This window comes from Bison bison, unplaced genomic scaffold (genome assembly GCF_000754665.1).
Source record: "Bison bison bison isolate TAMUID 2011002044 unplaced genomic scaffold, Bison_UMD1.0 scf7180017847393, whole genome shotgun sequence".
Lineage (NCBI taxonomy): Eukaryota > Metazoa > Chordata > Mammalia > Artiodactyla > Bovidae > Bison > Bison bison.
The window spans coordinates 739-1,202 of NW_011477966.1; positions in this window are offsets into that span (position 1 = coordinate 739).

Consider the following 464-nt stretch of genomic DNA (forward strand, 5'->3'; position numbering starts at 1 on the left):
ACCAGGACTGCTGCCCCCTTCCCAGAATGCAGCTCGTCCACAGGCCAGCTTGCCTGCGGGGCTCACAGGGCGCCAGGCTGAGTCCCTTCCGTCCTGCCCCACCCTGTGGCACCACGCACTGCAGCCCGCCAGGCTCCTCTGTCCACGGGACCCTCCAGGCCAGCACACTGGAGTGGACTGCCCTTTCCTTCTCCAGGGGATCTTCCCCGCCCAGGATGGAACCCACGTAAGCCCACTGCACTGGCAGGCAGGCGGGTTCTCCACTAGCGCGGAACGTAAAAGCGGGAGACAAAGGTCCTGACCCGAGAGGCCTGTTACTTTACAAGACTTCTAAATATCTCTTGTTGGGAAAAGCCGACAATACCCTCACTTCCCTACTTCACTTTAAGGCAGCCTCAGCCTGAATGCCAAAAGCCTGTAAGATGGACAAAAATTCTGTGCCCCCGTCAGCAGGTGGTGCACGG